Raw genomic sequence first — 26,044 nt, 5'->3', positions numbered from 1 at the left:
TAGGTTCTCCAGTTTCATTTAAAAATGGAATTGGCTGGGACATGCCCGCTGCAGCCATTTCTAAAGGATAGTGTGATTTAAATAGTTATGTATGTATAAAATATAGCAATTACTATGTACTATCAAGTGTATTCTCAAAGTGCAACTATAAACATTAAAAAGTTAGAAAATAAATATAGCAATCATCACATGTTATTAAATCTAAATAGTAACAGTTGAATGCATATTTATGAAGACATTAAAGAAAATGCACAGTCTAGTGTTGCAGCCGATTTAGAGGAAAAGCCCTGAGAACAGTAAATTTCCCACAATGCCACAAGCAGGAAAGAGCTGTGCCTGTCAGCGTTACCACCAACAGGCTAATATCATTACCAATGCTTCTTAAACGTTCATGCTGTGCCTGTCAGCGTCACAACAATATGCAGGTCCAATTGCTGGAGTAAGACAATTCAGTGAAACTGCATTTGAAACCGAAGTACAGATGATCCTCAACCGTTTCAAAAACTCCACTAAAGCTGAGGTAATTCGCAAAGTACAACCTCTTGTGGATTAAAAGTTAATGAGATATGCTCCTCATGTAATTGTGCGCGCTTCCACACAGTTAAATAATACGAATGTTCCGTTTCAGAGCTGCCTTTCATAAAATGTCAACAGAAAAAGACCCATTTATTTTCTTGTGCATTCATTTTGCATTATTGTCAGTATAGACAATTAACTTGTGTTATTTAAAAATAGATCCTCATAGATGAAATACTTGTGTGTGATAGATTGATTTTCTTGACCTTCCCTCTCAGAAAAGGTCGCTGTTCATAACCTGTGCTTGCCTCTCATGAAATAATGCTGGTAAAAGACACATTTATTTTCCTTTCCTTCCAGGAATATCTGTCATGTGATTGATTGTGTCTTCTTGACCTTTCCTCTCAGAAAAGGTTCATAACTTTGCCAATATCAGGTTTGTTTTGTTTTGTCAACACTATGCTTAATATTTTAAGACTTGAAAAATCAGTAATAGTGCTATCTGCATAGCTGCATTTTGTAGTAAAGTACTTGTTGAATAAACGGGATGATCCTTATGACTCCTAGATTATCCAGTCATTTAATTAAGAATAACAGTACCTTAAGTAAATGGTGGTCACTTTGATGAGGATGCAGCACAAGGGGTAGAGATGAAAGTGCCCCCTTTCGCACTCCAATCGTCGCCAGTGTTATAATGAAAAAAGATCAATGGTTCTTTAGAATCACACTTTATTTTCATCTCCACTTCTCCTCATCAGCTCTTCACATCTCCTCTTCTCTCAGCTCTCTCTCCCAACATTCTACAATATTGTGAACTCCTCTACCTAACAGTCAGAACATTCCATTCTAAAGGGAAGGTGGGGGGGGGACGTACCACTTGTATTTAAATATGTCATAACCTCTAATCTAACAAAATCTGCCTATATGTAATTACATGTTGCTACCTTAAAATATTACAACTAAATTACAACAATCGCGTTTCATGGCAGCACGTCAGTGCAAGGGAAATATTTTTTTCCTTTAATCTAACGCGGCAACAACAACTTATGGCTGAGAAAGAAGAGACTTATGTCATGCTTAACATCGAGAAAATTGAAAGGTTGCCTTTCACTGTGGCCGAAATACCATCAGCAGAGTGGTTAATACATGGGGTTATTAATCTGCCTATTTCAACATTACAATTCACCTCCTGTTTGAAACACATTCCAGTAGGCAGATATGAAAAGCTGGGAGATAGTTACATCCATGAGGTGTGGGAGCTTCCCTTTTCGTACAAAGGCTTCAGTGGCATGAAAGAGGTCTTTCTTAGCGGTAGTGAATGCAAGACTTCTGTCAGCCATTCAATGGTTTGTAAACAGCTGTCCTTGCAAGGGGCGTGTAATGCCTCGGCTGCAAATTTGGCTTGTTATCTTAAGGGAGTTCCAGTCCCCTTGATTAGACCTACGTTCCAGGTGCTTTCAAACAGCAGCTACGTCCTTCTCAATAGTGAAGACTGTTGTGACATGCGGGGTGGAATAGTTTACGTTGTGTCGTCTCTAAGATCGTTACATGCTGCGGGAACGTGCTGTTTCCCCCCACTAAAGTGAAGGAGGTAGTGGATATCTGGCCTCGCATTGCTACTTCAAATGTGAATTTTGACAAGTTAAGTAGACTCAAGGCTTTATTATTTCAAAAGCATGTGGCCCTTACATCTGCACGTGAGACTTACGCACTTCAAGTGGCAAGGTCATCAGCAGAAATACAGTCCCTGTTAAATACGAACTTTCCGAGACACTTTGGTGAACTCGTGGGATGAATATTTAATGCTTCCAGCATGACTGGATTAGCACATTTTTTCAAAGCTGTTGGTTCTGGTTTTGTTCACACCTTCTCCTCCATATTCGGTTTGATACCTTCAGCTATCCACTCAATTTTCTGTAGTATTTTTGGGGGATTTCCAATAACTTTGGCTTTATTAGCCGGCATCCTGCTGTTGCTGTTGTTTATGCGCAATGGCTGTCCCGCCGCAACAAGGACAAATGACGGCGCTCCCATCAGCGCAGCTGTGTCATGAACATATGATGCAGCATTTTGGGGCAACACTCCTTGAACATTTGGAGTGTGACTGGTCTTTGTCGTTCAGACCGGTTTTGTATTGTATGCAGCCCTTGTTCCGGTGCCTTTGGTGCTCTTTTGAACATGCACTGGAAGTTTGTCTTTTGCAGCAGCGCCCCCCAGCAATAGATGCTGATCTGTTGATGGTCTAGTGGAGGGTTCATCACCAGTCATGCGCACTGAGGCTACGTTTGCTACGTGAAGCTAATTATGAGTTACCCTTCCTGGAGGAAATTGCCATTAACTCATCAATGGGCACTGCACGGGATGTCGCCTTGGTTGATACGGGGGCTCTGGAACACACCTGCTCCTCAATCATTTTTGGCGCGGACTTTCCGGTTTTGTCATCTGCCGTAGTGGAAGATCTCCTGCTTTCCATGACTCGTGCTTGACTTGGAACAATTCTAGATTGACATTTTCATTGAATTTGGTTCTAAGCCACATGCTCATTTTTTAAATTGCCAAGCAGTATGCTTGTGTGTCCTTTTAACTTGGCAAAATTGAGTAGGGTTCTAGGTATATCTTAGGTTGAGATATTTTAGTTTGGGCTTCAACTACTTTCTACCGACAATGGGAGGGTGTTGTGTAGCCATTTTAGTTATAGCTCCATGCACGTTAGTTTAATACACTAGGCCGCTGTGCTCCTTGACCTAGATACATTTTATTCAGCTTCACATTGTTATTTTTACAATAACCAGTTTTACGGTCTTGTTTTAATTTCTTCTATCTAACTGTTTTGCTTAGTTCAGCATTGTGTTCACAAACAACACATTCTTGATCACTCTGTGCTTCAGTCAAGGCTACAGTCTGGTACATTGCCGGTAAACGTGGTAGAAGTTTAGGCCCAGATGTATCAAACCATTTTGCATTAGCAAACGGTGCGAATCGCAAAATTTGTCTGTTTGCGAATGCATAAACGTGGTCTGCGATGCATGAAAGGCATTCGCAGACCAAAAATAAGGAACCGCAAAAATTGCGATTTTCTGCATTGCGACATGGTTTTGTGTGTCACATTTTGCGTCTCGCAATTTGCGACATGAAATACCGAATCGCTATTAGCGATTCGGTATTTCAAGTTGGAAATTGTGAGACGCAAAATGCGACACGCAGAACCATGTCACAATTCGATGCATCACAAATTCGCAAATTGTGAATTGTCGCAGAATGGCCTTTTGCACATGCAAATTACCACTAGGTGAAACCAGGTGGTAACCAGGCGCAACCTATATAAAGAGGCCCAGAATGCCTCAGACTCTTTTCCACAATGGCTGCACTCTACGTCATGGTGAGGAGAATGACAATCTTGGCAGGTTTGAGGGGAGGGAGGAGGAGACAGGAGCTCATTTTCAGAGTGCGCATAACCCTTTTTGACCAGACTGAGGAGGAGATATTTGAGAAGTACAGGTTGAACTCAGCCATGATACTTGACCTGATAGCTGAGCTACAACCCATACTGCAGCGCACAACGCATAGCAACACAGACTAATAGCATACCATAGTGCAGGTATTATGCTCCCTCCACCTACTTGCCTCAGGGAGCTATCAAGGGGTCATAGCAGCAGGTGGAGGAGTATCACAGAGTGTCCTCTCTAGATTTTTCAATGCATTTATCAACACCATGCTGAGTAGGATACACCAATACATCAGATTCCCCCACAACCCATAGGAAATACAGCAGACAAAAATAGATTTCTACCAGATAGCACAGTTGCCCCACATCCTAGGTGCCATAGATGTGACACATGTTGCACTCTGTTCACCATCAGCCACAGAGTATGTGTACTGCAACCGTGAATACCAACATTCAATGAATATACAGGTGATATGGAATGCCTCCTACATCATAACTGATCTTGTGGCCAGGTACCCAGGGAGCACACATGATTCATACATCTTTCGTCACAGCGGCATTCACACAAGACTGCTAGCTGGGAAGTTTGGTGAAGGATATCTACTAGGTATTGTCCCTCTGTACACTGGTGCATTGATGGTGTTGTGACGTCAGATGGCTCGCTTACTCATTATACCCTCTGTTTCTTCCAGGAGACAATGCCTACGCAGTGCGCACCTACATGATGACGCCCTACCTCAATCCTACAACATCAGCAGAACGGAGATACAATTCATCACACAGGGCAACCCGCAATGTGGTGGAGCGCACCTTTGGGCTGCTGAAGAGTCGCTTCCGGTGCATCCACAAAAGTGGAGAGGCACTACAGTACAGCCCGGACACGACCTGTAGAATAGTGGCCACATGTGCAATCCTGCACAATATAGCTACCACCAGGGGCATACCTGTGGAAATGTCTGATTCAGACTCAGATGAGGATGATGATCCCATATCCCCCCTTCAGCCAGCAGACAGGACCAGTGCAGCAGAGGGAAGGCAAAGGCGTGCAGACATCACGCACAACCATTTCAGATGTAAGTAATAACAACACAACTTTACTGACATGTGTACTGGTAGTTGGAACCTTTATTACCTTAACGTCAGGTAACATAAGTGTCACTAGCAAAAAAAAAATGTGTCATAAAATAAGCAGTTAACAGTGTCTCACTGTTTATTCATAATTTACTGTATAACAAAAGAAGCAGACAGTCCCCTGTGGCCATTCCAGTCACTTTCTCGGGCAGTCAGGAATGAAGCCTTCTCTGGCAATGGTGTTAACACATCCCCCCCAACAGGATGACCTGCAAATCTGCATTCCAAAGTAGGGGGCTTCAAAGTGGCCCACTGACCTTGGTATGCAGATCTGGCTCAGAAGGGAGGTACCAACCCCCCTGCCCCAGAGCCCATTTGGCACCTGGACAGGCAGGAACATTTTAGTCAGGAAGCCATGTCCACTCTAAGGTCAGTTCCACCCCTAAGGTGAGCTTCCTAATGTGGATACAAAATTTCAAAGTGTGCCATCTTGGTAATGGCAGAACTAGGAACTCTGGGACAGGGTTATGCCCACTTCTCACACAAAGTGGTCGTGTAGGGGGGGTCATAATGTAGTGATCCCAGGGGTAAGTAGCCAATTGGCAAAGACTGAGGAAGCCCTGCTAATCTTTCTGCTGTTCTCACCGAATTGCGCCAAGATCGCCTCATCCTGCAAGCTGTCATGCCTCCAAAACCTTGGGAGGATTGCCTGCCTTCAACAAAGACCCAGGAACTCCAGTGGAGCAACTGAGCTGCTTCGCTGCATCATGCAGGCACCTCAAGAGACCTGAGAGGACTCCCCACTGCCAAACCCAACACCAGAAAGCACCACTGCACCCATACTGTCTATCCCAAGCTGAAGTGGGTCAATGGTGTCAGCATGGTCCCCCGACCTTTCAGAGACAAAGCCCACCTTGGACTTGCCCACTGTGGACTCACTGACACCGCCTGCAGCCTCTGTTTGCAGGCCTCGTCAACGCAAGTGCTCCCAGTGATGAAACTCTGACACTTTGAGACACCTCTGCACCTGTTGCCCCTAGCCCATAAAGAAAAGGACCTAAGGTGTCCTCACATCCCTTAGCATCGTGAGAGTTGAGGCCACTTGCTGGTTCAGGCAGACTGGCCACCCAGTCCAAACCTGCAGCCTCTTTTAACTAGACCGATCCCTGTTAACTAACATTGGGCACCCAACGCTGAAAAGCACCTCTGCACCTGGCCGCCCAAATGCCCCCCGGAGTGACCTGTTGGTGCTGCCTTGGATCTTGCCCCATACTTACCTTAAGTCCAGGAGACTGGTCCTGTAAGTCACTGAGAAGTGTCCGAATACAGTACGCATTCCCCCATAGGATAACATTGGGCACCCAACACCAAAACACACCTGTGCACCACCCGAGGTGACCTGTTGGTGCTGTCTTGGACCTTGCCTTATACTTAGCTTAAGTCCAGTAGCTTGATTTTGTATGTTGCTGTGAAGTTCCCAAATGCAGTACATGTTTTCCCCTCATAGGAAAACATTGGGCACCTGACACTGAAAAGCATCTCTGCACCTGGCCGTCCCAGTGCCTCCCGAGGTGACCTGTTGGTGCTGCCTTGAACCTCTCCCCATACTTACCTTAAGTCCAGGAGGTTGGTCCCGTAAGTTACTGTACTATACCTGTATGCAGTATTTGTTTTTCCTTCGTAGGTTAACATTGTCGCCTTTCAAAAATGCATTGTGTAGACTTTTAAAACCTAAAAGTATTTCTCTTGCAAAACGTACTTTGCATTGATTCTAGTGCCTAAATATATGTAAAGTTTTGTGTTATTTATATAAATTGGTGTGAATCTCCTTATTGAGTCGTGTGCATCAATTACTGATTGTGTGTGTATTTGCATATGCCTAACACTCTTCTCTGATAAACCTAGGGCTGTTTGATCACACTACCCCTATGAGACCACCCTGGGGTTGCTAGAGCACTCATAAGGGAATACCAGGGCTCTTTGCCAACTATACCTCATTGTGATATACTATATGAAGTATTGTAGGAAAGTACTTCCTACAAAGTAACCTTGTTTCACTGCCCTGGCCACAGGGAAAGGGCAGAAATGTGCCCTATCTACTAGATACATTGCATTTCTGTCCTCCCCCTGCGCTAGCACAGAATGGACTGCCTAGCGCCTACCGAGACAACCTTGCATGGGAGACAGGATTGTTTTTGTGCAGACACCTTCCTGTGCAGCAAAAGTCTGAATGTAGCACACATAGAAAGAGAAAAAAACGAGGAAAAATAAAGGTATTTTTCCTCGTTGTGCCTCCCCTGGGTGGAGATTTTGATGCATTCCCTGGTTTACAGATTCTTGTAAATCTGGAAATGGGTCAAACCCTGTGGGTGCTGCATGGGAAAACCCACTGCAACACCCATGGAACTCCTCCTTGACACAGTGTAAGGCAACACAGTGACTTGCGCTGTGTTGCCTTACACCATGTCTTCAAGGCCATGAAAAGTCATGCAAAGTGGCTTTGCGTGGCCTTGTAGTCCTGCACTATACACCCATGGTGCATCACAAAAAGTGACACACCGGCGGCACATTAGGCTTGTAAATAAACCCCTCATTTTTTAATGCTTAGAAACACAACTAACAACCAACACAGCTCTAGACCCGATAAATTCAGTTAAAACACTTTGGCCCATGTTTATACTTTTTTAGTGCTGAATTTTCATCAAAAAGTGGCGCAAATTCAGCGCTAAAAAAGTTTAAATATGGGCCTTTATGAGTAGCTACAAGAAGGGTTTAATATCCGAATACTACTAAGAACAACAAAATAAGGACTAAAGAAAACAAGTACCTTGCACCTTAAAGAAATACAAAACTAAAAAAGATATAACAACAAATTCGAAATTTACAATGCCCTGGCTCAAAACAAACAGCAATCAAGACAAACTTCACGTATAGAAATGTAACAGAATATAGAAATCAACAATCAATAAAACTAAAAAAGGTACTATTTAGACAGAATTCAACATGCTAAATTCTCACTGAATTTCGTAAACCTAAATGAATAGAAGGGACTGATCCCAGCACTCAGGAATTCACTGACAAACTGGCAAATCATTACACAGTCAAAGCAGACATGCTAGACTACTTTTTAAAACAAAGGAAAACCACCAGCACCAACCTAAAAATCCCCTCCAAGAGTAGGCTAACCCAGCTTCTGCATTCCTTCAAACAAATAGCACAAAGTGAATTTATAGATCTGGACAAAGCAAACAGGCCAGACGGCTGCCCTTCTGACCCTTGGCCACTACAAATCTTCAAGATTGTTTTAACTACCTCTGCTGCCATACCAGTAAGAAGAATCATCAAAAAAAATGTAACTACAGGAATCTTTCCTGAAGGCTTAAAAGAAAGTCATACATATGCCCATTATTAAAGAAATCAAACCTGGACCCTCATGACCCCAACAATTACAGACCTTTCCTGGGCAAAATGATAGAAAGAGCAGCATTTCCCTAGATGTTACAATTCATTGAAGATAACTCCACACTTTCAGACTATCAAACAGGATTCCGCTCAGGAATGGGCACAGAATCTGGCCTTATCACCATCTGGGGTGACTTTAAAAAAACAGTAGACCAGAATGGGATCGCTGCACTACTTCTCTTGGACCGCTCAGCTGGCTTTTACACACTTCATATTCATTATCATTTGACTTTATTTCGGTAAGTAAAAACATACCATAAAAGTACAGTACAAACATCATAAATTTAGATTTTTAAAATTGGTAGAACACTAAAAATATAAGCACAATAAAAAAATTTAAAAAGATAAAAGGAAGTTAAAATCCAAACAGAATGATCAAAATATATTTCTCCTAAAAATGGAATGTACCACTCAGCAAAGACCCTTACGCCCATAAATGTTCGATAATACAATAGGACAATGTCTTTATACTAAAAATTGAATACTGAATACTAAAATCAGACATCAAAAGTCAGTAAATATACATACATAGATCTAAAAATTAGCTACCCAGTCTTATTCTTTAGAATTGCTAATCTAAGGCGCCAGATTGATTAGAGAAATTTTGCCACTGGTAAAACTACCTGGACAGATGAATCAGATTGTAAAATTCTCTCAACATGAAGATAGGACCTGGCGCCTATAGATTTGCAGAGCGGGATGATCCAAAAAGCTCTTTGTTTGTGATATGCATAACAGTAAAAGAGAACATGTGAAATAGACTCTTCACGTTGGCAACCCATCGGACAAAGCTTGGATCTATTAGTGGGACAAAGCCATTTGTACGTTAAAGAGCACAGAGGGAGGGACCCTATTCTGAATCTAACAAAAAGAGCTAGCGCATATGGAGATAGTGCTATATCCATGAAAGGCTCAAATTTGTAGTGGCATTTGATTGATAAGTAACTATCAGACATAGACAGCGGGACAATCTTAGTAAATTGCACAATCTGAACGTTATGCCAAAAAGCATCCTTCAGTAACTGCACAGCATTTTTAGGAATGGAAAGTGGGTCCAACCAATAGGACCCTAGACCTAGATGGATTAAGGACTCTTTGACATAGGCACACCATTTCGTTTTGCTAATAATGTTGCTGCCCACCAGTTTGAGAAGCCCACAGCAAAATGGATAAAGGGCATCTGTTAACCAAAGCCGGATCCAATATAGAAAGGGCCTTAAGGCGGCAATCTGCAAGATAGAAAAAAGATTTAAATCCATACGGATGGGCAGAGATGGAGTACTAGAGGGAACTTTTAGCAACAATTTCAAAAATTGATTTTCCGCCCTTGCCAGAGCCACCAGATTGCAATGGCCCCAAAGTTCGGCACCATATAGGGCCCCCCCCCCCCCCCGGGCTTGGGATTTATATATTTCGAGGGCGGGAGACATTGCAGATTTGGGAGATCTAGAAGCAAATCTTACGATGCCACCCGCCCTTTGCTTCAGGCACAATAAAGATTTCTACCGGTGAGCATGCCAAAGGTGTGAGACTTCCAGTTTAATACCTAAATAGTCGAAGGTGCCCACTCTTTTCAAGGGGGCGCCATCTAGGTATACCGGCCTCTTCATTTTGCACCTATTGTCCCCAAAGACCATATATTTAGTTTTTGCTGAGTTGATTTCCAACCCATGGTCCTTGCAAAACTCAAAAAATCGGGATAGCAATCTGGAAAGGCCCATGGCAGTTCGTGAGAGTAACAGGGTGTCATCTGCAAACAGAAGACAGGGGAACTTCTGCCCACCCAAGTTCGGGGCATCGCCATAACAATCTAAGAGGTATGGGATACATGCATTAATAAACAATAAGAATAGGGTAGGTGCAAGAACGCACCCCTGCCTCACACCTCGTGTTGTAGGAAAAGCTGGGGTCAGGTCGCCAGCCGAACCCCAGCGAACTCTCCATAGTTATCAGAATAAAGATCTTTGATAATGTTAATCAGAGAACCCGGAACTCCAATATTGCTCAGGACCTCCCAAAGCTTGGCACGCGGGACAAGGTCAAACGTAGATTTCAAATCAACAAAGGCCACAAACAAATGGCCGTTGTCTGCGTCTACGGTCTTCCACTTGATGGTAGTAAACCGGAAGACCTGATCGATGGTACTAACCTTGTCCCGAAATCCAGCCTGGAGATGGCTTAAAACCAGATTTTTTGTTATCCAGTATTTTAATCTGGATAACAACTGGAAGGAGAATATTTTTTGCAAGTTGTCTAATAGACTAATCAGTCTATAGTTCCCAGGGGAACTCTTATCTCCTTTTTTATGTATAGGGACAATAATAGCCACCTTCCACGAGTCTGGGTAAGATCGAGGTGTCAGAACAATATTCGATAACCTATTGATGTACTGGGTCCAAACAGATAAGTCTGATTTATACAAGTCCGATGGAACACTGTCTGAGCCAGGAGCCTTCCCTGTTCTTTGAGCACGAATTGCCAGCTCTGTTTCCTTTAGGGTAAAGGGCGGCACAGGGGGAAGGCACAATAAAGAATCAGTAGGAGTGTTATTCAAATCGGGACAGGACCCATAGAGTTCCCGAAAGTGGGAGAGCCAAGTTTCTGCATCAATATGGCATTCAGGAATAGATGAAAGGGCGGGGTCTCTACGTGAGACCAAAATCCAGAAAAGTTTAAAATCACAGGCACTAGCCGCCTCCACCAGACACTCTCATAATTTTTCCTCATATTTAAGTTTAGATGACTTGCAAATAGAGGCATAGTTCCTTCTCGCATGTGTAATGGCATCCCGGCTCTTTAGCTTTGGACAAAAGGCTCTTGGCCTCCCGACACTCCTTATCAAACCACTTAAATTTAGGCAAAGAAGAATTGTTATGGGTTGAGGGAGGTTTAGTAAAGAGCTCCTTAAGATCCGCAAAAAGAGCCACATGAGAGGACATAACTTCTGAAGGAGATAGGACAGTAGAGTCATCAAAAAGCTGGTGACAGGAAACTAAGTCACGGAGCTCATCATTGAGCAGATTGGATTTCGAAAACAAAGACCATCTCACCACGCGCCTATTGCTGGATAATTCCAGCCAGTCATTGGGAGCATCCAAAACATGAGGTGGAGTGAGCCCTAAAAAAAGAGTTGCATTATATTCAATTTGTAAGGGGGCATGGTCACTAGTGCACAGAGAACCCACCTCTACATTGATTATAAAATGCCAGACTCGCAGATCAAAAATAACGTAATCCAGAGTGCTGCTATAGTGGCCTCTGTAGAAGGTGGGTCTAAAGTTGTCATTTGAAAATTGGCCATTTCCAAAACAAAGGCCATAAGTTACTACAAGGTCTATTATCTGCATGACCCTAGGGGAAGGAGTACATGACACTGGTTGGGTTAAAAGCGGGGGGAGATTCCATACTTCATCTTCAGCCTGGATAGACTCACCAAAAGCTGAATCGAATTCAATTTGGGCGTTAAGATCACCTGCAATAATAACACAATATTTAAAATAAAAGTCAGATAAAAAATTGTGCAACAGATGAATAGTACCAGACTGATGGTTAGGAGGGCCTGGCCTATTATAAATATTAATACATAACACCGGAGTACCTGTGATAGGCCATATTACTATTGCAAGAATATCGCAAGAGTCAACAGCGATTTCCTTTACCCTGCCTACCTCAGTCAGCTTGACCCAAGTGCATAGACCCCCAATCGCCCTTCCCCTAGAGGACTGAGTCGCCTTTTTAGTAAAACAACAATAGCCTTGCCTATACACACAATCCGTAGACCAAGTTTCCTGAAACATACATATGGAAAAAGATTCAACATAAGCCCCCCAGTCTGGATCAGATAATTTGCTCTTGATGCCAGCCACATTCCAAGACAATATTTTCCTTGTTATAGTGCTGCAAACTGTCGTACAAGAGTCGGGATCGGGAGCTGAATTGGAAGTCCCATTAGTGATGCAAAGTGAAGCCCTTGTAGTATTGGCACCCAAACCGAATGAAGATCTTGGAAGTGTCGCTACCAGGACATGTGGAACGTTATATTTGCAAAAATTAGAATGGCGTAGTCAATCCACATCTGATGTGTCCCCTGGGGTGATGGGGTCTCGTCTGAAAGTACCTTTATTATTGCAGACCAGAGCAGCCCCATCGCCAGGAAAAGGCAGCAAGCCAAGGGAGACAGTTGAAATGGAAGCATTTCGAGGAGTTGGGTTGACTCTAGGTGGACGAGAGGACGTAATCTTGTGACTCGTAACAGGCAAACTTTCTCTAAAAAGTATATCAAAGTCAGATCTTAATAAGTTACGAGCTTCCATCTGCAAAATCCCCTTAACTAAAGCGGGACTGGCAAGATGAAGTTTAATAATGTCCCGCCCACCAGGGCCTCGCACACGAGAAGCAAAGACAATATCAGCGTGGATAATAGAGCCACAACCCCTAGTGTGGCGAATCCAATACGACACCTTGTTAATAAGAGAAGAAGTGTCTTCCCTCGTATGAAGTGAAAGTCGAGGGACATTACACATGTCGATGCAATTTTGGTAGGGCACGTGAATAGAATGGGCCGCAAATTGACCCGGATTAAAAGGAGAGGATGACAAATTCGCTCGAACTGAGGTCGAGTGTTTCCCATAATGATGTCTATAACTGGGACCCTTGTCCGTTTCCCGTAGCAGTGGGGAGTCTATTGGCGAGGCAACAGGAACCAATGGCCGAGAAACTTGTGCTAGCACTGGATTCGAAATGCACTGAGGAGTTAGGTCAGATTTTTTAAGGAATTTAAGGACCTCAAGTAAAAGACTCTTCAATTTCCCAACTTCACGCTTTAGACTAGATACTAGTACTAAAACATCATCACTAGGTGGATCACAAATGGATTTAGAAGGCACAGAAGGCAGAGGATGTTTGGCACTCGCCAGTTCTACTGGGTCCAAAACAGAGAACCGATTTGTACATGGAATCCCATTAATAATAGAGACAGGAGGGATTACATCCAAATTGGAACCAATACCAGGCGAAAGCAAAGAATTAGCCAGACCAGTCGAGCTGGGAGGGACAGAAACAAGGGCTAAGGTTTTCTGAGGCTGTATATCAGTAGGATTAGTGGAACCGGTTGTTAAAAATGGAAGTAAAGATCCTGATTTCAGCTTCTTACGGGCATTGCCCTCTTTTTCCTTAAGGATGTATTCCACTTCCTCAATTAAGTTGTCAATTTCTCTAGAGACGCAATTGGAATGGATTTGCGTTACTCTGTTGGATTTGGAGCTTTTGGATTTGACTATAGCCGGGTCAGGACTAGAACGAACCTTACGCTTTCCCATGCTAAATGGAGAGTAGGGAAAAGAAAAAAGGAAAAGACTTACTCAGCACCACTGGTCAGCACAGCACAAAATCAAAAAATTAAGGAGTGTGGCCCAGCCCAGCCTCTTCCAGGCGCTGACGGGTGAAGGACGGGCCCGCCCTTGGCCCGGGCTTCGCCCGGGCGCATCCCGCGACGGCGGGAGCACAAAGTTAATTTAAAGGGCTCCTGCCCTACAACGCGGTGTCACCTCCTCCCGGCTCCTCCAATGCGCTTCCTGCGACGGCGGGAGCACGAAGTTAATTTAAAGGGCTCCTGCCCTACAACGCGGTGTCACCTCCTCCCGGCTCCTCCAATGCGCTTCCCGCGACGGCGGGAGCGCAAATTTAATTTAAAGGGCTCCTGCCCTACAAAGCGGTGTCACCTCCTCCCGGCTCCTCCAATGCGCTTCCCGCAACGGCAGGAGCGCGAAATTAATTTAAAGGGCTCCTGCCCTATAACGCGGTGTCACCTCCTCCCGGCTCCTCCAATGCACTTCACTATGTCATTCTAATACAAAGAATCTAAAAGTCTGACTTAGAGGGGACAACTCTCAACTGGATCGCATCCTACAGAACAAATGTCATCCATACTCCCCCTTTCTCTTCCAAACCGTACTTCACATAAGAAGGGGTCCCTCACGGCTCTATCATTTCACCCATGCTTTTCACCATTTACATGAAGTCATTACCGGCAATTATCAATACATTTTAACTCACATGTTATAGCTATGCAGATGACACACAAACAACCCTTAAACTGGAAAGCCCTAAAGACATCAGAAACTCAAAAATCTTTAGTTGCCTCAGAGCCATTAATCAGTGGATGACATGGAGTCATTTCAAATTGAATGCTTCCAAAACTGAAATACTCACATGTAGCGCTTGGGAAAATTATCATCCACTCTGCGCCTGGCCTGATGTTTAGGACCACACCCTACAATATCTAGGATAGTAAGAAACCTTGGACTTACTATGGACTCCAAGTTATCAATGAATGCTCAAGTGGACAAATTGGCAAGATCAAACATCATTATCATGAAAAACCTGCAGAATGTATTCCTGTACCTGGCATTTCCACACAAGATCCATGCTACTATCTCTCTTGTACTGTCTAAACTGGATTGAGCCATAGGCAGCTACCACAGATCTTCTTTATCAACTATGAAAAGATTACAACGGATTCAAAACTCTGCTGCCAGACTACCCCTACATGTGAAGTCACAAGCCCACATGCACCACCGCCCCCCCCTACCTTGAGGGTCCTACATTGGTTACCGGTTGCCAGAAGATCCACCTTGAAGCTGCTGTGTATCACCCACAAAGCAATACATGGAGCAGAACTGATTTCCGTCAGGAAGAAAATCACCAAATACATTCAACATAGGAACATCCACGCCAGATAGGCATCTCAACTCAAAACCCAACCATACAAGGAAAAAACAATAGGTGGTACATCTTTCTCTTTTTAAGCTTCAATCTTTAGAAGACTACTCAAGAGTTGGCTCTTTCCTATATAACCACCATACTCAAACACTAATATATTGCATATCCTTGTGTGTATAAACATTTATAATTTGAGTATATGTACGTATCTAGATGTGTGTATTTCTTTGTACAAATATGTATAACTATGTTTTTTAAAATATATATCTATTCTTTAAGTCTGCTTGACAAATGTATATACTACTTATGGTTAAATATATCTTTATATTCATCTATCTCTAACATATCTATAGGTCACTGCATAGTTGTCATATAGGTAATTTGATTAGATGGTTATGGGTCTCAGTTTTATTTACCCCTCACAACATGTAAACATTATCATAACTATTTTCTCTGCAAGTGCTTCACTATTGACATATTGAGGGAAATATACAATTAAAATAAAATTAAACAAATATATACTATTTATAAAAATTCACAAATAAATTAGCTTCAAGTACAGCAACACTTGAAAGTCTGAGTTTATACAACACATCTTTAAATCTCAATATATTATCTTCCTCATACATATATGCCCTTTCTATGTACTTATGTATGTATATATTTATCACTTCACTCCTACTAGATATGAACAAAACCCTTTGACTCTCTCCAATACACTACTCTATGTCTCACCCTATTCTTTTCCCAATATACTCTCTGCCTTTACTCTCTGACTCATCCCAAACCTCATTCTACTGATTTGATCTCCCAAACAACCCTTTCTAAATTCTTCCCTCATTTATCCCTCTGTTGCTTCATCCCAAGCCTCATTTTACTATTATGATCTCTCTAATCCATCTCTAGAGGCTCTTCCCTCCTCCATCTCCTTTTACTCATCCCAAACAGCATCTTACTACTATGATCTTTCAAATAACAGTTTCGAGACTCTTCCCTATTCTATCCCTCCATTATCCTATTCAATCCATATAACGGACTCTCATGTCCACCGCTTAAATTAACTCATGATTCCCTAAACTAATCCACCACTAATCCTTTTTGGGTTGCTGAATAGCATGTTACTCACTGAAAAGCGCTTTGACACCTAATTGGGGGCAGCAAGCGCTATATAAATACACTTAAAATTACAATTGCAATTTTATCTTCTGACTTTTGTCCTTTACGTCCCAATCCACCACAGACGTACACTTCTAAAGACCCCAAGACCTCAGAGGAGCGATTTAAAGGGTGTCAGGCAGAGGCCACTGGTCAGTTGGGCAGTTGCAGGAAAGGCCTCTTCTAGCTTGTTGTATCCTGTAGCTTAAACAGGTCAACCAACCGACCTTTGGAGCCCACTTCTTTTTCCTGGGTAGAGGTGAGAGCAGGTCCAGTCCTTCAGGGCTCTTCTTGGGTCACAGACAGCAGGTCCAGTCATTTTTTGTCCCTGCTCGGGTCCAGGAGTGTTCTGATGTGCGTGTCTGGAAATGCCACATTTATGCTTGGGCATTCCCTATCCACTCTGAGCATGTTCAAAATGGCAATGGTCTTCGGCCATATTCAACTTGGGATCTGATGGCAGCTGGTGTGTGGGAAGTGTACTTTGATCACCTTAGTATCCTCCCACATCCATCACTAAAATCCTGTTTGGGGCAGTAACTGCAACCCCAATAAACCAAGACACAAAAGTCTGGTAAAATAAGAAAGTGTTTTCCAGCAACCAGACAGTAGATATACAAGAATCCTTTTGTCATCCTGTTTTCATTCATTTCAAGAGAATTCCTAGTGTTATAAGATAAACCAGAGCAGACCTGTCAAGCAGGATTTGACACTTCAGCAGGATTTGACACCGTAATGTCAAAACTTGGCCAACTGTCAATGGAGCCAGTCTGGCTAAGGGGAGGGGATAAAGGAAGGGCCCTGTCCAGGTTTCAGCTAACATTTGCCTGTGACAGGAGAGGCCTTTTCTTAAAGTAATCCAGTTCTTTGCCCCAACCCCACTGGTCATCCTGTTAAGGGAACAACAACACATCCATACAACCAGGTCTCTGTTCTCTGCTCGTGAGCAGTTTTCATACCTCTTCAGATGCTATTACTGGCTGGCAGAAGTTGGAGAGCAAGAGCTAATTTAGCCACCTTCAGGCATTATTAAGTATTAAATAGTTCTGAGATACAGTATTAGAATTTATAATCTATACTACAAATGACAAATGGGTATACCATAGTGAAAAATAGCTTTTGGGTGCTAGTCACTGTAAGGACATGTTAACATTAAACTTTTACTTCTCTACTTTTAAATACCATGCGTCCCACATGGCAATTGACAGGTCGGATTGCAGTGTTTAAACTGCCATAGTCAGGCTACAGTGGTAGGCCTGAAGCCACGATTTACACTGTCACTCTAGGGGATGGCACAATAAGTGTCGGAGTCCACAAATGACATTTAACCTGTGGGCTCTGAGTACATTTTGTACCATATAGTAGGGACCTATATATAAGGTGAATATACTCATTAGGATTATATCAATTTCATAATATTTGAAATAGGAGCACAGGTGCTTTACCACTGGTTAGCAGGGATAAGGGGCACAGAGATTTAAAGTCAGCAAAAAACTGAGGGTCCAGAAAAAGGTGAAAAATATGGAGTGACCATGCATAAAAGGTAGATTTCCTACGCAGGCCATCCCCAGCCAAGAGCTAGAGTAGAGTTATCAATCTTATGATAGACTTCCCTGCTCAGGCAAAACAATATAGACAATTCCCCACCTCTGCAGTAGTAGTCTGTTCTATGCTCCTCTAGACCTACCCAAACTCCTCTGTCAAAATGTGTCTCAGCCACTAACCTTGTCCGTGAGGAATCCTTCTCTTCACCTGCAAACCCCACCTTGGAGGCAACTAAACCTAGCTTGCTCACAGATGCATTCCAGCGGGAAGGCAGTACCAACATGCCCAACAAGGTTATGTGACCCATTCTATCCGCTAGGTCAGACTTCTACACCCAACCCAGGTCAAGTTCTGCCCAAAAGGCTAACACCCAACTGAGGCCACTGACTGCAGTCAGGAACCAGGCCTTCTTTCCTGGTCATATACTGACACAGGGAAGTTCCAGTCATAGGCCTTGGGTAGGCCTCACTTGCGCCCTAGAGCTGATAAGGAGTGCCCCACTTGCTCCTGAGGACTCTCTGCTGTCTTAGGTTTCACAGAATGGGAGCCACACTCTCTGGTGCTAGACACCCATGTTTCACTCTTTCTCCCGCCATCTCAGCGGTGGCACTCTGGAGTTGGCCTTTCAGTTCAGGATCTGCAATCCTGAAACCGAACATGTGCCTGCCAGCCAAGGCCTTTCTAGGAAGACACACAGCCCCCCTCCAGGATGACACACTCTGGCCCTTATTAAGAGTTTGGCGGGTGGCGCCAAACTCTTTGGGTCAGAAAACTGCCACTCCGATTTTCCACCGGTCGGCCCCATTATGAATTTTCCACTGGCCCAGTGGGAAACTCACCACAATATTGATGCAGGCTCGTGATTGACTGCACCCGTTGTGCTTTTCACTGCCTGTAATTCAACCAGTGAAAAGCTCAGCAGGGCAGTCCATGAGGGCCCCTGCTCTGACCATGCCAAATGCATGGGCAGTGCAGAGGCCCCCAGGGGGCCCCCCGCACCCTGTCTCTGCCAGCCTTAGCATGGCAGTGGGACCACCATGCAAAAGCCGGCAGAGAGGGGACTCGTAAACCCCAGGGCAATGCTGCTTGCAGCGCAGCCCTGGAGGATTAAGACTGTCGGCACCATCAGGCTGTCAACTGGCGGCAACCTGGCGGTGCCAGTGGTAAGACCATGGTGGCTCTGCCAGGGTCGTAATGTGAAGGCCGGACCACTGCTTTGGTGGCGGTCCGACCTCCACTGTGAGTCTGACAACCCCAGGACCACCAGACCCGTAATGAGGGACTCTGTCTGTGTCATACAAAGGTCTGCCTGGTCAAGGTCTCCTGTCCTCTGTCTGTGTGACAGCACAGGCAGCACCCCTAGGTCAGAAGTAGGCTCACCTGGTTCAGTCTTGGGGTACTCTCCTCTCAGAGCAGGAAACCTCTGACATACTGGTCCTAACTCTAGGGATGGCATCCACCGCGTCACCCTTACTCTTCATCTGGGCCACTGCACCCTCCATTTAGGGGCAGTACCCTTATAAATCTGTGTTTTTTTGGTTCCCAGACCTACCAACTGTCTCAGCTCTTTTCTTGCCAGTGGGAGCTCATTGCCAACGATGCAGTCAAAAGGCATCTTGGGACTTACAATGACCCTCCTCTGGGCAAGTACATCTTCGAGTTCTAAGAATAACATGGCCTTAGGGTGGGAAAAGTCCAGCCCAGGGGCCAGGGTCACGCTACAAACCTGACCTGGCATATACTGTCTTGAGGAAAACAGCCTAACTAGTACTGTGGTCTGGCTGGCACAGATATTCCGCAGAGCAATGTCAGGGACCCTATTCTCCGTGACTTCTTGTAAGTTATGGCTCCCGCTCTCAGGGATCACCTGCTTACCTTTTGGGTACACATACCAACTAAGGGACATTAGGGCATGCTCTACCCTCTCTTCCTCAGAATAAACTCTCCCAGAGCTGCATTGGGCACCTCTGTTAAGGTCCAACTTGTGGGTGGCTTCCTGACACATACAAAATTCCCCTTAGTATACCTGGGTGGACACAGTCAAAACTTTGGGGTGGGTAAAAGGACACCCTGGGTTTCCGCCTCTTGTGCTCTGAAGAAGAATAGGTATTTTCCCCTCAAAAGTGTTTTGGAGCCCTTTGGGGACTTCTCTGTATTATGCTGGCCTTCCCATTTCCCACTTCCTGTGGTCACTACCGGATACCTTCTTAGACACTCAGGTTTTGATCCAGAGGTCAGTCTCCTTTCCAAGATCTCAGAGCCCAGTGAGATTAGCATCAATCAGGTGTTGGCACTATGTAAAACAATTACTTAAAATGTGCTCCTCCATTGCCAATTTGCATAGCCCATCATAGCTGTTTACTTTGCTGCTTTTCACCCAACCAACCAGGGCTTCCTGGAAGAATTAAAAAAATCTACCCATGACTAGTGTGACTGCTTCTGGCTATCCATGAGGCTCAGGTGACACTTCTCAGGGTGAAACCAAACATTGTGATAAGGGCTTCTTTCGTAGGTGCATAGGACATCTGGTCAGCTATATCTAGGGCTAATAGGGTATATTTTCCTCAGCAGCCAGCTTTTTCTCTTCCACAGCCATAGCCAGCTTCTTTTCCTCCAAAGCCAGGGTAGCCAAATTAAACTTTAAATCTCTCTCTGCCAGACTGTCTTCCAGCTCTGATTGTCTGATGACCCCATCATCCAACACACTGATACGTGTTGCATCCCCATAATACGATAATCACACCTCAGTGTCACGGTGGTCATCACACACGACATGGAAAGACTTCCCACATAGATTCAAAACAAATAAAACATTCTAACAACCACACACCCTGTAGGCAAGCGCTTCAGTGCCCCCAAATAGGGATACCAAGCACTATTTAATTACTACAACACAATACAATACAAAGTAAAACAATGCAGCGCATAGTGTTGCCTTATGTTAATTTGCGTCGGGTAGAGTTTACATGGGTGGAGCATGAACGTTTCATGAATCCACCCATGTTTTCTGATGCAAACCCTGATTTAACAACATTTGTAAATCTGGGTTTGCACCAAAATACGCACCTACCTGATAGAGGCATAACAAGAAGAAATATCTTCATTTCTTCTCATTACTTCCTCTTTCCAGGTTTGCTGCATTCTGAAGCACATATAGAAAGAGGAATATGCATATAGGCATTGTTTTTTTGCAGGAAGATATTCCTTCCTACATAAAAAACATCCTGCCTGTAACGCAGGCACCCTTGCAGCATGGCACAAGGGTGCTTGCATTGGCGAAAGGCTGCCTGAAGTGCACCACATCTTAGTAGATATGGCACGTTTTGTCGGTCTCTCTTTCAAGCAATGCAACATAGTAAGGTCCTTGCTGCGAAGTTGTGTGAAAGCATAGTAAATCTGGCCATACAATATTACATATCCTCCTTTCAAAAACCATGCACCCTGCCTTGTGAATGACAAGGCCTACATAGGGGTGACATTCAAATTTAAAAGGGAGGTTTTGACCTGTCAAAACGGTTAATTTGGACAGGTCGAATTGCTGTGTTTAAACTGCAGTTATGCTAAAGTTGTAGGCATGAAGACATGTTTTACACTGTAACTGTAGTCGATAGCACAATAGGTGTTGTAGTTCATTAGTGACACTTAACTTGCATGCCCTGGGATCATTATGTACCAAATACTTTGAGGAGTTTTATTTTCCGTGGCCTCTCTCGCGGACCCCTGTTGAAGCGGTTTGTTCTGGTGAGGCTTGTGGGGGGCGAGGGAGAATTCAGCCTCTCTGCTTCTGCAGTTTAGCTTCCAAGTTGCAGTCCCTCCTCCAGCCTCTCCCGCTTTTGCCAATGTTATCGTGAGGGGGGCTAGGCCGGAGCCTAGCGGGCACTGCTTGTCATTTTTTTGCGGACTGTCCGTCACTGACGCGGACTAGGCAGCAGTGAGCCAAGGAACGCAGCGCATCGAGGAACAACGAGCAGCCGGAGGCCATTGCTGGTCGGCTCTGGATTCGCATAAAGCTGACCTTCTCTGGGTCAGCTGGAGAAAAAGTGGGTGAAATTAGTAAAGAGTGAGTCTGCTCTTTTGTGCTGCGTTCAATCGTAAGTCAGCTGCTTTAGCCTCCTTGCGTCCCGACCGTGGGTACTCTACACTATGACTTTGAAGAAGCTCCGCTCAGATCGCCGTCTCCCAGGAAGATCTTGTCTGAAAACCAAATCCAACCCCATTCAGAACAAAACCAACTCGGCTCTCTTGCTGAAGGGACAACCGCAGAAGCATCTTCACTCTTTTTGGGGTAAAGAGAATCCTCCATCGCAGGAATCAAAAGGTGAAGCTATTTCCATCGCATCCCCGAATTCAGAGTCCCTTGGAGGTCCTCCTAGGGAGTCTTCAGGGGGGCTCTCAAGCGAGCCATCTCAGATGGAAACAAGCCAGAGTGGAGGAGCTGGGGTGTTGGAGCAGGGCCCTATTGCCCCTCTTGTTGAGCCTACTGGGTCTGTCCGGCCCGTTTGGAGCCAGTCGGGGCCGCTGTATGTTCCCGCTCTTTCTTCTGCCTGGTCAGTCAGCTCTCTTTCCCAAGCCGATCAGGATCCGAAAAACTCTCAGGAAAGTGCTGCCATCACCTCTTCAATGTCTATGGCTATCGGACCCTGTGACTTCACTCTGCCGGACCTGGACCCAGTTTTAGTTCAGAGATACGGCCCCCAGGTAAAAGAACCCTTGAGTATGCCTGTGATCTTCGGGTCCAAGGGCCTGCCGACCCCTACTGGTCTGGAGCTGTTTAATAGTACTCCGTCGTTACAAGACTCATTATACATTCAATCTCATTTGTCTGTGTCGCCGGCTCTGGACATCAGCGGAATCCAGCCCACTCCTCCTCTGGATTCAGAGATCAGGCTCTCAGCTTCTTTGTTTAATTTGGAAAATCTCCTCGCTTCTATTTTAAAGCTCCTGGAGAAATTCGTAGGGGCTCAGACTGTATTCTTGACTCTGTAACAGCAATTTTGGCTGAGATGATTAAGGACCAAAAGGAGCCTGTATCTCTCGACCCGACTCAGCCTAATGTTGTTCCTAGACTGTCTTTAGTCAACCAGAGGGCTTCCCGGGCTCTTCCCAGGGCGCCACAAAAAATGCACATGTTCATGGATGCAGGCACCCAAGTGGGGAGTTTTCAAGGCATTCGTCCTAGTGATATAAAGCCACTGACGGTTAGCCCTGTGGATTTCGTTCGATTTATCTTTGACTCTCCCACATTGAAAGGCAATCACCGGGCACATTGCCATCAGCCCCCTGTGAAGGTGTTCCTCATCTTCGAAAGAGCAGTCACCCAAAAAAATGGGCCAACAATCTCCCCCTACTTGCCATCCCCGGTAGAAGTCCTTGAGAGGGGAATCATCGCCAAAGGTGGGAAAAAGCATAAGAGATCGAAGAAACTAAATTGACGGATTAGCAGGAAAAAGAGAAGGAAAGTACTGTTCCCCGAAGTGATAACTGATGGGACAACCTCCCCCCAAACCCACATAGAGCCACTCGTGAAGCAGCCTAGTCCGCCCTCACTAGTAGGCCCAACTCCACTAAAAAGGGTCCTGTAAGCATGCATTCAACTGACCTTTCTTCCATTCCAGCCTTGAATCCAACTGTTTCCCCATTTTTGCCCTTCAGACAGGAGACCATCCCTATTGAACCCTCTATTTCTTTGCCTGGGGAAGGAGCTCCCTCTGCAAGCTATAACACGAACTCTCAGATTGTTGACTTTTTTCCCATTTTTGATGCCGATTTAATTCTAAATAGGTCCACCTTGTTAAGATGCTTTCCTGAATCTACCTTTCGGAAACACATCACCAGTTATGATATTGACCTTGTTTCCCTAAGGATGGTTAGTGGAGTTCTCAGGGCGAGGGTCGCCTTTCGCTCTTTGCATGTGGCGAACCTGGCCCTCTCACGCTGACTTTCTGCAGTGTAGGGGGATCGATGTAATCCCACTCTTACCCTACCTCGCTTTCGGAGGGGAAAAGTTTGTGACTAAGAGCCCTGTGAGACCCTGATCCCCGGTCCACTTTAAAGGCACTGACTTTTCCTTATGTAGATCTAGATTAGACCTACAGGCCCTTAGAGTATCCTTAATAGTGAAGGATAGACAGGTGCTATTGCGGGAGACACGACACGCTCCAAATCTTCAAACCACCTATGCTCTGGATGATTGGGGTTGGCTCTCAGGAGCTCTTGTTCAAGAACGGGGATCCAGGGACTTACTCCAACCTTCTCCCTAATAGAGGTTTAAAAATAATTTATTGGAATGCTGCCGGGGTAAAATTTAGCAGGGAAAAACTATCTTACCTCATTATACTTAAACCAGATTTAATCTGTCTCCAAGAGACTTGGGCAGACACGGATCTATTGTCGGACGACTATTCTGTAGTCGATTGTAAGGCCTCTTCTTCTCGAAGAGGTCATGCTAAGGGGGGGGGGTAGCTTGTCTACTGTCCAACTCTCTCAATTGGGACTATTCCTGCTATAAAGATCCCAGCAACCTCTTTATGGCACTTACGATTCATCTGCATTATACTACGCTAGGTCCTACTTCACTGCTTCTAATTAATGCTTATGTGCCCCCAGAGGCCGTATATGATTCTCTGTTAGAAAGGGTCTTTGCCTTTATTGAGGATTCCTTAGATACTGAGTTCCCTCCACTGATAGCACTAATGGGAGATTTAAATTGCAAAGTCTCCAATTTCGCCTTATGTCAAGTGCGTGATGTAGAGAGAGAAACAGCGCTGCGTATTCCAGATTGTGTTTCCCCCCCTTTAATTAAAACAAACAAAAGAGGTAAACTTCTCCTCAGTCTTCTAAAAATAAAATTACTGTATTATCGCTAATGGTAGGTCCACTTCGGACTCCCCTGCCTCCTTCACACATATTTCTTCACGGGGAAGGTCCATTCTGGACTACTAAGTACTTGGTTATTCCTCTTATTGTCTATTGGAAGATCTTAAGATATTATGTTCCCCCTATAGCGATCATAACCTGCTTTCTATCACTCTAGAAACCTCCATATTGTCACTAGACTCAGGGAAATCTGGTGGGTTTACCCAGAGTTTTTCTAATAAGACTGGGAGGACCCAATGGAATTTTAAGAGGATAGCTGGTGTCACTGCGATTTTAGCACCTGTAGTTGCTAACTTGACTAGTTGGGAGGGAATGGAGTTGCAATACTTCTCTGATCTCCTGATGCAATTGGTGTCTAACAACTTGTCTGGTGGGCATAAAGTAGCCCGGAAAGCTATTCCCCGTGCATTGCTTGACCTAAACAGAGAAATAAATAACATGGTTAGGGCCCAGTTTTTAGTTTTCTCTGAGGAAAGGAAAATCAGGGTTGCTCTAATAAAAAGGAGAAAGAAGCGGCTGAAGATCCGCCTTGCAAAAGAAGCGGGGACAGGCTCTGGATTAAGCTCCGGGAAGCCGCTACAAAGGGCCAGGCTAGGCGTTTCTGGGCATTAGTGGGTCAAGGTTGTGGGTCTAGAATTCGTTCCCCCCCTGCTCCAATCTCCGAAGCCTGATGGTCAGATTTCATCTCCTCCCTGTATGCTTCAAATGGAGTCGTACCTCCCCGGTTTCCAGAGTCTCCAGGTATTCTCACTTTCCCTCCCCCGTCAATAAAAGAGATTGACTGTGCTATCGGTGAAATGCGCCCCTCCGCTGCAATGGGGCCAGATGAACTGCCTTTATCAGTTATAAAACAGGATAGGAGCTCTTGGACTAAGATTTTACATGTGGTCTTTAGTAGATGCTTCTATTCCAGATGTATTCCTCCCTCGTGGGTCGGCAGTATAATTGTACCCTTATTTAAAAAGGGTGATCGATCTTGTCCTGTAATTATGGTCAGATTGCCCTCCTTGATGCGGTGGGAAAAGTCTTTACCAAATGTCTACTCTCTAGACTAATGTCTTGGGCGGAGGAGAATAACATCATCCATTTGGAACAATCCGGATTCAGGCGCAAACATAGCACTCTAGATAACATCATGGTGCTGCAAACCATTACTGAAAAATATGTAAAACTGAGAGGGGGGGTGTTTATGCCGCTTTCATAGACTTCTCCACGGCTTTTGATAAAGTAGACAGAGATCTTTTATGGACTAAG

The sequence above is a fragment of the Pleurodeles waltl genome, chromosome 5, assembly GCF_031143425.1.
Source record: "Pleurodeles waltl isolate 20211129_DDA chromosome 5, aPleWal1.hap1.20221129, whole genome shotgun sequence".
Classification (NCBI taxonomy): domain Eukaryota; kingdom Metazoa; phylum Chordata; class Amphibia; order Caudata; family Salamandridae; genus Pleurodeles; species Pleurodeles waltl.
This window is presented reverse-complemented; position numbering follows the sequence as displayed.